General features: G+C 44.5%; 1 protein-coding gene across 1 annotated transcript in view; it reads right to left on the bottom strand.

Annotated features, from left to right (window-relative positions):
* Positions 1-4,889: 4,889 nt before the first annotated feature.
* The window catches only part of PTDSS1 (phosphatidylserine synthase 1), a 28,018-nt gene continuing 24,867 nt past the window's right edge, over positions 4,890-8,040 (bottom strand). The window contains exon 14 of the mRNA XM_032181373.1: positions 4,890-8,034. The gene's annotated coding sequence lies outside the window, so the exon portion shown is untranslated. The remainder of the gene's footprint in view (positions 8,035-8,040) is intronic.

Raw genomic sequence — 8,040 nt, 5'->3', positions numbered from 1 at the left:
TCGTGAAAGCTCATTGGAAAAGGTAGGTACATGGAAGTAACCCAGATAAATAAAAACAAAGACCAGAATAGAAATGGGGGTGGTGTCACCTCACTTCTGTTTCTTTTTTTTTTTTTTTTTTGTAGTACAGTGTGTTTTCATTTGTAGGGATTAAGAAATGTGGATAACATTTTTGGATTTACTACAGAAACACTTTTTTTTTTTTTTTTTTTTTTTTTAGCGAGTCCCATGATAATTTTGTGGTTACAGCCTGGGAACTGAAAATCTGGGATCTTACTTTAATCTATGTCTTCAGCTTCCTGAGGAAACATGGACAAGTCACTTACCCTTTGTCCCCATTTCTGATCTTCGACATGAACTTACTGCCCACCCCCGCCAGTGTTGCAATGTCCTATGCATTGTTTCAGAGAAATTCCTTTGACATTGGAATGGTGCAAGGGAAAAAAAAAAATAATAAAAAAAGATACAGCCTGAAAGGTCGTTAGTGGTAATGACGTTACTGCTGTGGAAAGCAATGGGCCCCAGTGAACGACACCAGCTCCTGGGCCTGGAGGCAACAAGGGGAACGCTTCAGCCTGAGATGTTTTGGGTTGTTTAGAGAACATCGCCAGGAAATTGCATTTCAGGTCTAATGCAGCTGGTTTCTCCGCCCCAATCCCTGTGCCACTCTTCCAAAGGCCCGTGAAACATGGGCAGATGGAACATGCAGACCGGGATTTGTGATCCAAATACAGGGAAGTCAGCTGATGGGCAGGGCCACGCATGTTCAATGAGCTCCAAGCACCATTTTGCAATACCTCCTGCTCATACAGCACAGAGTGGGGGGGAAAGAACAGCACCAACCCTAAATGTCTCTGCTAATTCCATAAAAGGTCCTAGTTTTCTTCCAGATCATTTATTTAATGAATGGAAATGTTCCCTTTAGTGGCATTTTTCTGTGTTCTTTTTCCTGTCCATTGAGAGCTTTGTGAAAGCAAGTACTGCAGTCAGGCTACAACAAATCCACCACAGGTTTCTACAGGTGGTGACCCTGTAGAGCAGAGACTCAGAAAAGCAAGGACATCGTGTGTCATCCCGCAAGGAACGAGGGCTGTAATTTCTTCCCCCAGCTCCCACGGGCAAGTTAAACGATCTAGACTTCTTTTTCCCTAGGGCAATAGGAACATCTCAAAGCTGACAGATGAAAGTCATGGTAAATGGTACAAGTCAGGTGCCCCATTGAGGTTTGGGACTGAAAGGATTTTCCAAACCTTTAAAATAAATGTTCGGTGACAGCTGGCTCCTATTGGAAAAATGGAAACTCTTTGGGGATGGCATGAAGTCCTGAACGCCCACTGAACTCTTCCAATTCTGAGCTGCATAAAGACACGAGGCAATATTGATCCGCACAGCACCTCCCCTTCCCCAAACCAGGCTGCAGGGAGGAGGGACGGGCTCACCCGAGCAAGCAGACAAGCTCAGAGCTTCACTGCGACGGGCTGAAACGGAGGCGAGCCCGGTGCAGAAACCAACCCACCCCTCCCAACAGCGGTCACCCTGTCCCACCCCGATGCCCTGCACAAAAGGCAGCGGTCAGAGGAGGAGAGCCACAAGAACCCTGCCCAGGGCTTCAGCCCAAAGATCTGCAGAGAGCAGAGCTCCCTGCAAGCAGGGAAGGTGCTTGGGCAACAAATTGGTAGGCTGTGCGCTTGGTAGCAACCAAAATAGAAGTCTTTCTCTCGCTTATTCTCCAAGGACCAGAGCTATCATTTCAGGTTTTAATTAAAAGCCTCCCCAAAGCTACTCATTTGATTTTATTTTGCTTTGGTTGTTCTGCAGCAAGTCTGACAACACGGGCACTTTGCAGGCCTGCTTGTATGGCACATGTAATTAAAGCCAACGGGGGTTACGAAGCCTTTAAAACTGAGCCAGGGTGGCTAAAGCTGGCAGCCCAAAATTAGAAGCGAGGTTTGAAAATCCAGGTCCCTGCGTTTGTGTTACAGCAACACCTAGAGGCTGCAGCTCGGATTCATGTCCACCCTCCTGGACACTGCATACAGGCAGGCTCGGATCCCTTTGAGCATCCCCACACACGGCAGTCACTGTCACAGAGGCTACACTCAGTCAGGCCCTGAGCATTTTGCTGAGATGGCTCACCTGGTAGATACATATACACACACACACACGAGCATTTTATGCATTTTTTTAAGCAAAACCCACTGAATTACTGAATTGGAGGGCACAACAATTGCAGAACATACTCTGGATGACGTCCATAGGAACGCTACTGCTGTAAATTCCCCTACTCCAAAACGCATTAAATGAGCTATCCAGTTATTTCGCGATCATCTGCAAGCCGAGATCCATGAAAAAATGAAAATTAAATCCATGTGTATGCTTAGTATAGTCTGGCACTTACGTTGTTGCTGATTATAGGAATTCAATGTTTACAATTTACATTCTTTCCCAGACTTTTTTTTTTTTTTTTCCCCCTCAAATTGAAGTAAAAACTCCCTTGGCCTTATCATAATACAATTTAGGCTGTTGAGGACGGCAGGAGTGCTCCTTTGCGAGAGAAGCAAAGTCCAAGCCTGAGACACCGATCCTGGGCTGAGAACTGAAGGAAACATAAGATAGGATCCAAAATAAAGACGTAGAAAGGAGATGAGAAAAAAATAATTGCTACCGAACATTTCCAAGGCCGGTTGAGATAACCAAGACTTGGACTCTTCTTTCAAGTATGAAGAAGGTTGATACATTTTTCTGCAGCTGTCTGGAGCAAGCAGCTGGGTGAATGACACGCTCCGGAAGAGTTGTAGAGCATCTTCTCAAGGTGTCCTGTCGAGAACAGCCAGCTGGACTTTGTCAAAGGCAAGAGATCTGAAATCCTTCAGAATAAGGGAAGCACTGGTGTTCCTTCCAGACCCAAACTGGGTCTCTAAGAGGCACACGGACTCTCACATCCAGGCAGGTTATTGGATTGGTACCATATAAAACACGAGGAGCTGCTTCAAGCCTGGCAGCTGCCTATCTTCACACCTTCACAGTAAGTCTTTCTGGACCCAGGTAGGTTGAGAAGTGTGAGGGCACAGCAGCAACTCCAAAAGGAGCTGGAAGCAGGCAGAGCTGGTGCAAAGTAACACCTGACCTCGTTAGTCCCAGCCTGACTCTACCTAGAGAGCACCTGGATGGGCTTACTGCCCCTACAAAAAGTGTACTCGACCTACTGCCACGGTGCCAGGGCACTTCTCCCTTGCTTACCTCTCAAACCTTGCTCTGTGCATCAGCTGGCTTCAGAGGGGGGCAGGTGCACGAATCTCCTCGGGCAAACACCAGCAGTCATGCTGTCCTTGGGCTTGGAGCCTACTGGATGAAGTCCTCTTGGATTTCTAGTCCTGTTTTCTTAAGAATGTGTGTCCTCAAATCCTGACCTGCCTCCCCACCCCCGACCACATTAAATTGAGTGACTTGGGGTGTGTTTGTGTCTGTCCAAAATTCATTTTATCCAGTTGTGAAACTGCACCTTAATTTGTTGAGACAGGACCAGGCTCTGCCTGGGCTCCAGAAAATAAAACCACAGGGTGACAACGGATAGATAAAACAAGGCAGAGCAAACCCAGAGGGGGAGGGAAGCAGAATATTTCAAGTTATTTTGAACATAAAAGGCCTAAAATCAGCTGAGAAACCTCTGGTTAAACCACACCCCATGACCATGTAGTCTTTACAGTCCCTCCAACAGTCAGAATGAGAAATACCAGTGGGAGAAGAGTGCCCTGGGAGGGCAGTGCCTGGGCCTATGGGCACATAACCAGGATGTAGCTGAATGTGAACACTAATACCTAAGAAAACCAGTTAAAAAAATAAAAATAAAGTTACTGTGCTCCTCTCTAGTTCTGAGAGAGCAATTCTGAGAAAGCAGAAGCAGCAACTCCTCTAACACATTATAACTGAGAGAACTGCAGCTACCAAAGCAGGCACGGGCACCAGTACCTTTACGAAGGTTTACGAAGGAACGCAGTTTTTGATGTGTTACTGTTAAAGGACACTTCATTTTTTAATGCCTCATTTTTTTTCCAGTCTTTTACAACACTAATTGATCAGAAACAGGCTATGAAAACATCTCCTCCAGTGCAGTAAGCTGTGTCTTGAGAGAGGTAGTTGTTATAATTTGTTTCATCAGGTCTTTTCCCCCTCTTCAGATCTACAAACTCAACAGTTGCCTCTTCGCTGTCCTCAGAGGTTGAAAAAACTTCCACCTTTCACTACAACCTCGGAATGTATTGGCTCTCTATATAAATTAGTATTCAAGAGGATAAGTTACGTTGAAGTCTTTCCCAAGAAGCATTCACTGCCTGTGGAGAGAAGGAACTGAGGAAAGAAGGGAAAGCCTGTGCACACCAGACATCAGGCTGATACTAACAGCAGAGGAGCAATCAGCAGCTCACAATCAAGTTGTTTTATATACAAAAACAACGAGAAACTGCTGTTATGGAAACTAGGGCAGCAGCGTAAGCCAAAGCAGAGTATTTCTGACACTCGCTGACACCACTGTGCTGGCAAAAGTTTACTTGCTAGCAGCCTGTCTCACTGCTCTTCCACAGGAAGTCTCGTTTCTCCTTTGAAGATCTGTTTTGAGGCCATCTCCCAACTCAGTTTTCTGGTCCTGTAGTAAAACAACTCCAAAAAGAATAAGGGGATTGTTTAAGACAAGGCTTAAGCTGTATACTGTAGGAGCTTCAGAAGGCATACAACTGTTTGTATTATCGGAGCTGTTGCGCTGAAATAATAAATTGCTGCTCAGGAACATTTGCTGCTGCAATTACAAACAACAAAATAACTTCTGAAGGTATGTAATGACTTCAAGGATGTAATCTTTTCCTACGCCTTGCAAGTACAGACAGACACACAGACACGGGTGACATGGGTTGATTTACTGAGTTATTGCAAAATACAAGACTTTGCAGTCGATACAGAGCAACTCTATTCAAAACTATTAAATACATGGTAACATCTGTGTCCTCTTGTGATAACATGGTAAAAAAACAGTACAAGTTTTAACAGATGGAACAATAAATGGTCATCTTCACAGAAGAGTAACAAAAGCACTGGTTGAAATTACACTCCCACTATTGAATTGGATGCTGTATATAACCCATACAGCAACTTCGGTACTGGAATCCAGTACTCCAGGCTAGCACTGGTTCACTCCATGCCTGCACCTTAAAACTCTTTGTTTTCATTTAGCCCACTACACAGAGTTCTGGCCACAACCCCCTGCTTATGCCCCGCTGCCCCAAATTAGCCTCCCTTCAATGACTGACAGCGCTGACGGCCAGCCTCTGGAGGGCCAACTCAGCTCCCTCACTGGCAGCAGGGGAGATCACCAGAGGACAGAGAAACAACATCAGAAGCAGGAGAGTACGGAGGAGATGTTGAGGCAGAATAAGTAGTTAAAAACAGGACAGTGCAGCTGTGACTATTACAAAATACTGTTCAAGCAGCAGAATTCATACATGGACACTTGTTGCTAAAGAGCTCGGTGATTTGTCATGGTAGGTGTCGCGCGCACACCAAATTCAGCAGTAGCGTAGTAAAATGGTAAAACTGGGATCACTTGAAGTTTACAGCAGTGATCAAAAGCACCTTTCCAATGCCTGCTAGTGCAAAGCTCACATCCAGAGACGATGGAGCTGAAAATACAGTTGTCAGTCAGCAGAGGACTTGTGAGAACACGTGTGAATTCCAGGCAGAACTGTTGACAGAGGACAGGAAATACCATTTTCCAAGCAGCACTTGAAAAGTTTACTTGTTTCCCCTCACCCCAGCCCTCCCTCTGAAAGAGTAGCAAAAAACAAACAAACAGACAAACAAAAAAATCACGGGAAATATTTAAAAAGATGTTGTCAAACAACATTTCTTCAAGGCCAGCGCTGTTGTAACAGCGTAGAGAAGTCAGCTTCCAACAAGACAACACTTTGCATTTGCCTTTTCAGTTTTTAGGGTGCAGTGCAGCAGCAGAAGCACCAGGTCTGCAGTTACAAGAGGTGTGCTTGTCCCCACAGGCAACCAGACGGTGTACTTCAGTGTCTGCTTGCACACGTAAGCGTTGTAGACACAGCTGGTGTGCATACACCGTGCAAGTAGGAAACGGGCTCTCGCCTTGCACAGCCACAGGACTTACTGGATCGAAACCACTCGGCTTCCAACCTCTCGCTTTGGTATTGGATCAACAGAAAATGTACAATGCCGTTCTTCAGCCTTACACAGGCTGACTTATTAACCAAGGAAATAAAGTAACGAGCTGAACATCCAAAGAAATCTACAAATACATTCATCAATATGCAGCACACCACAAAGAAAGAGACAATAATACATGGATCTGCTGATATGAATGAAAACCAAGTAGTTGCAGGAAAGCCTGAAAGTCTTCCTATCGTTTTTTCCCCCGTAATGTTTAATGTCACCGTAGCAATGCTGATCTAGCAGCTTCCACTGTGTGGCCTCTGAAGTTGGACACTTACTTGATTGAAAAGGGGGGTGGGGAGCAAAGGGCCTTTGAGGAGTTCAGCAGCAACAGTTAAGTGCATTGACAATGTCGATCATCTGTGGCACACAGGAATTCGTGGATTACACAGGATACTTGTTTTTTCCTCCTATTTACAGTATCATACACTTGTATAAAGTCTCTGCTGCATCTTCTTTTGTCGTTACTCTGTGGCAAATCAAAGTAACTTATTCACAGAAAAAGAAAATCCCAGGTTCTTCTGAAAACTAGTGGCTGAGGGTATTAATTACCCTTACGTAAGCTACCTACCTCTATCAACCCCCAAATTTAATTGGCACAAAAACATTTCGATAACTTAATACAGGAACAGATTGCTTTTGATTGTTTACCTCTTGATTTAATCATTACAGTCACACCTGGAGTATTACCCACGTTACTAGATGTTGGATTTAATATTTCAAACCCCTTGGCCTCCCCCCCGAGAAAAAGAAAATAAAAAACCTGCATGAAAGTCATTTTGCTGTTGGGTGTCCAGCTGCATGATAGGAAGTACAAACCAAGACGGTGTATCACAGAAATATCATGCTAGCTCTCAGACACCAAAGACCTCAGCAAGTCTTTACAAATAATTATGTTTACGGAAGCAGTAAGCAACTGGGCTCCAGCAAAAAAAACAAGCCTGCCTTATCATCAGGCTTGGTAGGGCACCAGAGCCTTCAAAGCAGTTTCTGCTTTCAGTCTGAAGAAGCTGGGATTTCTTGGTTCCAGCTGAGGCAGAGGCAAATCAAAGGGGAGAAGGAAGGAACACTGAACGCAACGTGACACGGCTGAGAGAATGGCAGACTTGCACTTGAAGATGCAAAATGCTGCAGTAAAGAAGAAAAACCAGCTAAATGAGATATCCGTCTCTGAGGGCAGGAGGCACGGCCCTCTCTGTTTTGCAACAGGTTTTTATACAAGGATTTTAAAACGTTCAAAGAAATAGAATCTGTAACAGTCAAGCAGAAGGACAATGCAGAACAAAAGGACCGTATTTGAAGGTCAATTTCACATCATTTACAAGAAACCTGGACCCATTTCTCAGCTGGTAGAACACTGTCACCAGGTCTGTAGAGCCTTTAAATAAAAGCAAGCAGCTGTCGACGTGTATGGACATTTTAAATATTTACCAACTGTCATATAGAAAAGTTTAGTGGTGAGAAAGACGGGCAGTGGCTTTTAGTCAAAGGATTGCATACTCTTCTAGAAAACAACAAGAACACAGTGAAACAGAACAATCCAATCAACCATGCAAACTGATTATCAGTTTACTAACCTTCATGTTTATGGCCTCAGCTACGATATTAAAATGCACTTGTAACACCTGAACACAAAACAGGGTGTACCTGCTATGATAAAATTACTTTTCTTTCCAGCATACTCTTCATTAGCTTTTGTTGCCACATGCTGAAGAAACTAGGTTTAAATCAGTGAATGGCAAGTATCAGCAGGCGATGAGTTGCACAACACCGGTGGCTCCCTCTTGACCATCCTTTTCTTCAACGCCTTTCGTTTTT

This window comes from Aythya fuligula, chromosome 2, assembly GCF_009819795.1.
Source record: "Aythya fuligula isolate bAytFul2 chromosome 2, bAytFul2.pri, whole genome shotgun sequence".
In the NCBI taxonomy this organism is placed as follows: domain Eukaryota; kingdom Metazoa; phylum Chordata; class Aves; order Anseriformes; family Anatidae; genus Aythya; species Aythya fuligula.
This window is presented reverse-complemented; position numbering and strand designations above follow the sequence as displayed.